The sequence below is a fragment of the Chaetura pelagica genome, unplaced genomic scaffold (assembly GCF_000747805.2).
Source record: "Chaetura pelagica isolate M959 unplaced genomic scaffold, ChaPel_1.0 scaffold383, whole genome shotgun sequence".
NCBI classification, from domain to species: domain Eukaryota; kingdom Metazoa; phylum Chordata; class Aves; order Apodiformes; family Apodidae; genus Chaetura; species Chaetura pelagica.
The window spans coordinates 754,784-762,995 of record NW_009952804.1 but is presented as its reverse complement, the minus strand read 5'-3'; the positions used below and the strand labels follow the sequence as shown (position 1 = coordinate 762,995).

Sequence of the window (8,212 nt, the reverse complement as noted above, 5' to 3'; positions counted from 1 at the left end):
GCTGGCGAGCCCCGCGGGAGGAGAGGAGCTGCCGGGGGGAGTCGGTTTGCTGGAAAACGCGCAGCCCTCCATCTTCTTTGTGCCACCCCGCCCTTCTTGGCGCTACCGGAGCGGAAAGCTGTTCGGAAGCATTAGCAAATTGTGGGGAAAAAAAATAAGGTTTGAAGCCACTCCCCGCCCTCTGATTTCTCAGCGTGTCTGCAGTGCTTTTAAATGCCATCTCCCACACCTCCTCACCCAAGAAATATGGCCCGGGTTGAAGTTCCCCCCGCTCCTGTAGTCACTAACCTGATGCTTTAGAGCCAGGGAAATACATGATCAGAGCTAAGCACAAGGCACGGGGGTCCAGTCCAGTCACTCTGGCCATTTCTTACTATTCCAGTGTTGCTAACTCCACCTTCATTGTTTCAGTCACACTTGGGACCTTACATTTCTCTGTCCCTGAACTCCATAAGCTGGTACTTCAAGGAAAGAAATGCATTAAATGGCATAAATATTTCCTCATTATTTACAGTGCACTCGCCCCAGTGGGGCAATGAAAAGATGGGATTTACAGCCAGACGGTGGGATAACCATTCCAAACACATCTGTTGACACCAGTTGCTCAGGGGGAAAGTACCACACATCTTCTGGAGAACTCAAAATCAGTACAAACCTACTTTTGCCTGAAGGTTTGAACAGACAATTAATGACTGACAAAGACTTACCTGCTTCCTTCAATCACAGGTAAACTCCACGTCACACAAACCAAGCTTCTCCTGCCACAAACTGTAGTGATCTTTATGTACCCAGCTAGTTCTGTGGAACACACCGTGCACAGCCCAGAAGAGATTATAACCTTCAGTCTATAACTCCAGTAAATCATTATAAAGGCAACATCTGCTCAAACAGATGACTAGCAGGACCTTTTATGTACATTCGTTCACAAGAGGCTATAAGGAAAAGTTCAAGAGAGATTTTCCTGGGGAGGTAGGGCATCAGGCAACATTTAAGCAGCTAATATGCTAAACAGCTGATATCCAATTAGTAGCAAATGAAAAAGTGGTTCATGACAGTAGCAATATGATTAATTTGTCAGCCTGCAGGGTTTTATTTTGATTTAATGATTAGAATAGACAATACTATATGAGTTCTCCTGCCCCTCCCTGATCTGTACTGGAAGACGTTTTGAAACCTCAGCATATTTTTGCTCAGAACATGGCAAAAAGCATCTACACCAGATTGCTAAATTTAGACAGTGCAACTGTTCCTGTTTTCTCTTTAATGCTAGTTTTCCTCCTCAATTTTCTATCTGAATGGTTTCTGGCCTTTGCTTGCCAGGTAAGAGGGTCTTCAGCTATGAAAGAGGAAGGAAACAGTGCCCAAGGGTTTTGGAGATAGCACCAAGGCCCTTGGGCAGCTGATCTGAGGTATGCAAAGCCCAGCTGCCATTTCAAGATCCTGCCCTGGCAGCAGCAACATCATTCCAGAGGAATAACCACAAAAAATGGGCACAGGAAACTGTTCACCTCCAGCACTGACTGGTCTCCCTGACCTTGGGCAGGTCAGTTCTCCACATCATGGTCAAAGTTGTGGAACAGCAGTATTGGCAGAGGAACTAGAAGCATTTAAGGAGAATTATGCCATCAGCAGACTAGTATTTCTAAAACTATTCTTACCTATTCAAAGATAGATATTTAAAATACTTTTTAAAAAGATAATCCTTACTACACATGGGCCTAAGTCAGAACAGCAGTTCTTGAACTTTGAATACATTCCATTACTTGAATCCAATAGTGACTAGGTTGAGAAAGTAACAATGAATCTTCAGGTGACACTTAGCTTTTCCTTCCCATCACAATGTTGCAAGAACCTAAGTAGTACAGAATAAAATAAATGAAGAGATTAAAGGACTGTAAAACATGGCTGGTCAATAGTCAACATCTATACAGCACCAAGGTTTAAAAATTTCCATTGATTCAGTGTGTACCCAAAGGACCAGAACTAAGCTCCCAGGTGTATCTTCTAGCTGCTCCATGATATCAATATGGCCCAATTTTCCTTCCTTTTAACAATGAGCTTCAAGGTTGCCAAAAGAAATTATTTTTATATTACCAATGTAGTTCTCAACTGGCTTATTTAGCCTTACTAAAAAAGGGCAAGGAACGGGCATTATCTGTTGTATAAATATGTATAAAATGAGGGGAGGTGATCAAGAGGGAAGGAGAAGAGCTATTGAAGGTAAAGGACAAAATTGGGATGAGAACAAGTGGAGAACAGTCAGAAAAATACTGAGTTTTCTGCATCTAATTTTTTTTACAAAAGCTGGTTCATTCCCTGGATAAAGCTATAATTTATGTATAAATTCCCCCACCCCAGATAGCTGAGGGTATATTGGCCAGTGGCCACACAGGGTTGCCCTCAGCCATTGCTGCAGGCTTCTTGCAGCAGAAACATGTTTCATGTTAAAGGAAAATCTGAATTTGTCTTCTGGAAAGGTCTGGAGGGAAAACAGCACAAGAATCTGAGAATCTATACAGAATCTATCTGTGCTAAAATAAATCATCACAGGCATCAGTGGAGATCAATTTACATCAGCTCTGAATCTTAACTTTACAGATTCTGTGGACTACCACAATGCACTTAGCAAGAGATTTTATTCCCACTGTGAAGTTACTGGATGGTTGAGAAAAGCTATTAAAAGAATCACTTTCTCTGTGGAATTTAGTGTAATTGCAACAAACCCCACAGAATTTCTGCAACACCCAATTGCTTCTACTCCTACTGAACTCTTAAAGGACATTTTGCTATGAATTTATAAAACCTGCAAATGGAAATACACTTATTTTAAAATGAATTAAAAGAGGGAGGAGAGACGAATTTGGAGCATTCCTGGAAGTGTCTGAAATCCCAGCACTACAGCATCAACAAGCTCTAGATTTCCCTGTAGGCTTGTTAGATGCTAATAATCCCCACTCCCGAGGAATCATCCCCTGCCAAAGTCAGCTCAGCTCCTGTTCTTGCCATCAGAGGCAGCAGGACTGGGCTCAATGAGCCTTCTTGAGTTCACTGATCAGGCCCTCATTTTCTGTCCTGATTCTGCCCATGCGAATCTGCTGCATCAGCTCTGAGTCTTAATGACCTGAAAGGAGTTTCCCATGAATCCAGCAACCCCCTGCATCTTAGGAAGTGTTGGGAGGATTAAATACAGGCTGATACAAGGCAGGAGTACATCTGTCCTTCCCAAAAGGTGATGAAAGAACTGCCCATTATTAATTACTATAAATTAAATTACAGAGGGGAATTATACTTGCCAGTGGGCATCTTTGGTTTATTGTCTTAGAGAAGAAAATGAAAATTAAGTGTCATGATATGGAAATAACCATAGAGGTCAAATGTGCTACTGTGAGGAAGTAAAATCACAGAACTCAGAGAAACAACCTATTTTCTTTTTTACTACAGACTGAGATTGTGAGGGGAGAGATTGACTTTCTAGCCACACAAACAGGTCGATAAAAATGTACATTTGATCTGCAAATTAAAATTAATCTTCCAATTGATTTTTTTCTTTTAAATATCAGGAAACCTTGAGAAGGTTCAGAAATAACCTAAGACAACTGTTACTGTTACAGTGTGTTTCTTAGAGTAAATGTTCTGAGCACTTCAGGTGTTCTGTGATACTGATTGTCCTTAAAAAAGCCTGAGCTGCTGCTCCACAGTTAATTATCAAAAAAGAGACAGGTCTTAAAAATGTGGTCTCTCTATAAACAGCTTCTTACAGCCTACACTCATGCTGTGACCTTCATTATAGCATTTCTAGGACAATGGGCAAGGGACTTTTGGGCATCCTTTCCTTTCATCCAATAGAAAGAGTTTAGCATCTCCAGGTCTATGAGAACCATGGGTAGGGCCTAAGAAATGGCCATTTTCAGAGTGATTTGGACCGTTCCTTAACATTATAATCCCTTCTCCTTCCCTAAAAACCTACAGTTTTCAGGCTCTCAGCAATTGCTGCCATGGTTTGTGTCAGCCAGCTCTGCTCACCTCTGACATACAGGACAACCATTACTCCAGACAACAAGCAAATCAAATTCAGACCTCTGTTAACATAATTCCTTCACTATGTAATCTGAAACTTCTTGATAACGTGCCCCTTTTGTGTGAGCCTTGTCAGGCCAGCAGAGCCACATGGGCTTCCACAGAGCTGACAAGGTTTCCTTGGAGTCACTCTGCTGCATGAAAAGCCAAGCAGGACCAGCTCTGGGATGCACCACCCTGGAGATGGGTGGTTTAGTTAGGAATGACTGCACATAGCAGCTGGGTTTTTCTCTGGGAAAGACTATTTTTATCAGAGCACAAAACCAGTTACCAGCTGGAAGCAAGACAGGAGGTAGAGTTCCCTCTCCCCTGACTCAGTGCATGAAGCAAACTGCTGCACAATTCCCAACAAGATCTTATCTGAAAACAAATTTGGAAATTACAATAATTATAATCCCTTCTCCTTCCCTAAAAACCTACAGTTTTCAGGCTCTCAGCAATTGCTGCCATGGTTTGTGTCAGCCAGCTCTGCTCACCTCTGACATACAGGACAACCATTACTCCAGACAACAAGCAAATCAAATTCAGACCTCTGTTCTCCCACTCTGAGATCCATTCCAGATTCTCTGGGAGGTGACCAAAGAACAGGAAATCACTATAAGATTCACACAGAAGTGCAAAGAGGTTTGATTTGGGGTACATTTCCTACAGCCCTGCTCCCAGATGTCCCTTTTCAGGATAAGAGACTTCATGTAGAACACACACATGGACTTCACACGAACTTTGCTGCATTTCCCAACTTTGTAACACAAGACAGTCTTGGATTTAATGTACCACAGGACAGACAAGAGATGTGGGGAGTTAAGACATGGTCCTGCAGGTAAAAAAACTGCACACAGACCTAAACAACTGCTCAGCACCTACTAAAACCAGATGGGTCACGTGGAATGATGGCCACAGCACAAGGGTGGCATGCAGAGCTGCCAGTCTCATTGTGCCCCAAAATAAAACCTGCACTGCAAGGTGCAGCTGTAAGACCAGACCTCTGAATTGGCTCAGCTCCAAACTGAGGGGGGAGATCTGGCCCTGGGGGTTTAAGCTTTCCCTCCAGCCTTTAGGCCAAGTAATAAATGGGGCCTGTATCAAAGCCCCTCGCTCGCTTCTGCAAGGTGCTGTTGGTACGTTCCTGACATAACACTGCCAGACCACTCCAGGAGCCCCTCTGGATGTACACCACATTCCAGCTATGCAGATTGGTGGCTTTGAGAGAGATCTAAGAAATTCAGAGGACTTTGGCATCTGTGCTTATCATTGTTACTTTCTCTATGGCTTTTGCTTTTTTTTCAGTAGTCAGACAAACTATTGTGATCCACAAAGAGCATGCAAGTCATCCTCCTGTATGATTATTTTGCAAGCAATTATTGTCAAAACAAGGCTAGAAAAATTATAGGCATTATTAACAAATTAAACTGAGAACCACATTTCCAGTTGTCTGGAACAACTTCTTTGTTTTACACAACAATTCCGTTAATGCTCCAGATTCTGTGATTATTTGAGCCCTCAACAACATCCTGTTACTCATTATCTCTGTCGAGGAATGAACAACCATGATCCTGGGAGCTCTGAGGTTTTACCAAAAAGTCCACTCATGTCAAAAGCATCATGAAACTGTATTTTTCAAGTGATTCCTCTCCTGCCAATTCTAGAATAAAAATGTTTCTAGTCTCTGTTTAATCAGTATTGTTTCTCATCTTATTACAATAGGACATAGCTTTGCTGTTCTAGACCAGCAGTTTGCAACCAGTGCTCTGCACTTCCCAAAGGTCCTTGAACTGTTTCTAAGGGCTGCAAAAAAACCCAAAACAAAAACCCCACATATATACAGGTTTATTGTATGAGGCAACCACCTGAATCAAAGAATCATAGAATGTCAGGTTGGAAGGGACTTCAAGGATCATCTAGTCCAACCTTTCTAAATAGGGTAACGGGCAAGATGGCAATGGGAACCTTAGCTAGCAAGTTAAGAGTTGTGTTGAAGTGTCTTAGCACCTCCTCAGGCTCTCTGTGCAAAACCAGATTAAAGCAAGCCCAGCTTGCTGATCCCTCTTGCAATCAAATCTTGCTTTTCCCTATAGGTGTTCCCTAAAAGGCTGTCTCTGTCCTGAGGAATCTCAACAAATGAGCCAGAGAGGAGGAATACCAGTTATAAACACAGGAAATCTGGGAAATACACAGAGGAATGGCCCAGTTCAGGTAAGCAATGGACTTTTTGGGGTTTTTTTGTAAACTCAGATATAAATGCATGTGTCTCAAGACTGCTCATCTAAGAATAGAGGAGTAATGCCCTGGGAATCCATTTTACCAGTGCCCCTGCTCTGAGACCAGGCAGCTTGCACAGCTTCTGCACTGACTACTACAGTGCAGTGCTAGGAGGGGTTCCACAGGTCTCTGATGCCATCTGAGCACCAAACCCCACTGCAGGAAACAGGCTTGCAGTGCACAGCAAGCCAGAAAAGCCACACCAAGTGTTTATTGTCTCATCCAGGAGAGCCCAGGTTTGAAAGAACGTTTTCTGTTAGTCTGCAGTGCTGGCCCAGCTGAGCTGGACAAGGACCAGGCATTAACAGCCTAAACAGGGAAGATGACTAAGTTTAAGACGGGAAATAGCGGAATTAATTCTCCAAGGCCTGAAAGCTGGGAAGTAGCAGGGCTTGCCTGGGATTTGCTGAGTTGCAGACCTGTTGAATAGGTCATGCTGCCTCCAGAGGCCTAATTGTAAAGAGCTGCTTAAACTAAGACAGAGAGTCTTCCTGGAGCCTCTGGAGAGGATCTTAACCCTGAGTTATGAGGCAGCATGGCCCAGAGGCAATAAAGCAAAGCCATGATAAATGCCTATAGAATACCCTAGACAGGACAGACACAAAGATTTGATTACCCTTATCTTTGCCTGCAGAACAATATATTGCAATTAAATGTGGAATAATTACATTCCTTTTTTTATCCTCTGGACACTTAAGACCACAGGAAAAAAAAATAGCTTGTCTATCTTATTTTGCTAAATATTTCAGTGGAGATTAATACAAGACCTTCCTGTACAGTGACAGAAATGTGTGTTAAATCCACTTTGGATACAGCCATTGGCTAAAATCCTTCCCTCCAGTCTCCACTGCCTCCAGTTGAACAACAGCCATTCACAGCAGCTCATGAGGTGGTCCTTTGGTTGCCAAAACAGAACATGGACCATCCTGTGTGTTGATTGTTACATGTATTGACAAAAATTGCAACTATTGTCAGCTCAAGCTGAAGAAAAAGAAGCAGTAATATTCCTAGCCTATTGTGAAATATTTTATGCAGGTTATAAATTCAGGATCCTATAAATTACCCTACTGTTGTTCCTTTCCAGTATAATTTAGATTCCTATCACATGGAACAGTCTATCCAGGGAGAACCTATTTCAGATTTGTTAGTAAAAGCTTCAGACAGAGGTGTGTAAATAGTGGGCCAAATTCAGTTGCAAAATTTCAGAAGCCTTTCTGTTCCTCTCAGGTATTCTTTTCATACACTGTTTCCTTTATTGGAACACCCTGTAACAATTTTTTCTTTACCTTTTTTAACACATCGACCTTTGGTTATCATCACAACCACATTTCTACTAACTACACTCAAGTGAAGCCAGTTGTACCCACTGAGCATCTAACCACTGATCCAAACTATAGATGCAGTCAGCTGGAAAATCATCAAAGCTAAAACACTCCTGCAATAAATCCTGCAATCCTTAGCAAGACATTTATAATAAAAGACTCCACTTACTCCAATGCTCACAACCCCTCACAACACAATCCATTGGCACCAGTGTTATGGAAAGCTAATGACAAACAAATGTTTTGCACTGTCCCATGATTTCATACTTTCAGTTAACATTTATGTGACAATCTTTAAAAATAGAACAAAACCCCACAATTTTTTAAAAATTTGGGAAGGATGAATCCCAGGAAGACTCCTAGTAACATTTCACATTTCTGAAAGCAGGAAAAAGTGGCAAACAAGCCCATATTATGAATTCCATGCAGACTTCTGTCCTGTATATGCAATCCTTAGTACTAATAAAAATCAGGAGGCACATCCTAGAAACAGCTTCCAGAAGGAGGGACTGCTCCATAAACCCACTGGGGGACTACTCACAGAAACTCTTTCC

General features: G+C 42.2%; 1 protein-coding gene across 2 annotated transcripts in view; it reads right to left on the bottom strand.

The window, feature by feature from the left end:
* The window catches only part of DPYSL2 (dihydropyrimidinase-like 2), a 50,568-nt gene that overhangs the window by 40,629 nt on the left and 1,727 nt on the right, over window positions 1–8,212 (bottom strand). The gene's annotated exons all lie outside the window — the stretch shown is intronic.